The following is a 368-nucleotide window of genomic DNA, read 5'->3' as shown; positions in this document are numbered from 1 at the left end:
GGCGGGGGGGCTGCCGGGCAGGGCGGTGTGGCTCGGCCCCCTGCAAGGCGGGTGCTGCCCTCCTGCCGCCGGGGGGGTATGGCCGAGCTGCCCCGGCCGCCTGAGCGAGAGGAGCGGCTCGTGCTGCGTTCGGTGTGAGTGGCGCTGGTGACGCTGCTCCCCCCGGCAGCTGTCAAATGGCGTCCGCGCTGAACGCTCCCCTCCGCCTCCGGCCCGCTGGTTTCCCCACTCCGCGGCTTTGCCTTCATCGGTCCCTGTCGTGAGGCCGCTAAAGCCGAAAGCGCAGGAGGCGGCCGCTTGCCGCGCGGTCCGTTGCGCCTCGGGCCGTGCCTCGGAAAGCCGTAGCGTGGTGCGGCAGGCCCCACCCC

The sequence above is a fragment of the Pelecanus crispus genome, chromosome 3 (assembly GCF_030463565.1).
Source record: "Pelecanus crispus isolate bPelCri1 chromosome 3, bPelCri1.pri, whole genome shotgun sequence".
In the NCBI taxonomy this organism is placed as follows: Eukaryota; Metazoa; Chordata; class Aves; order Pelecaniformes; family Pelecanidae; genus Pelecanus; species Pelecanus crispus.
Note: the sequence above shows the minus strand (reverse complement) of the source record.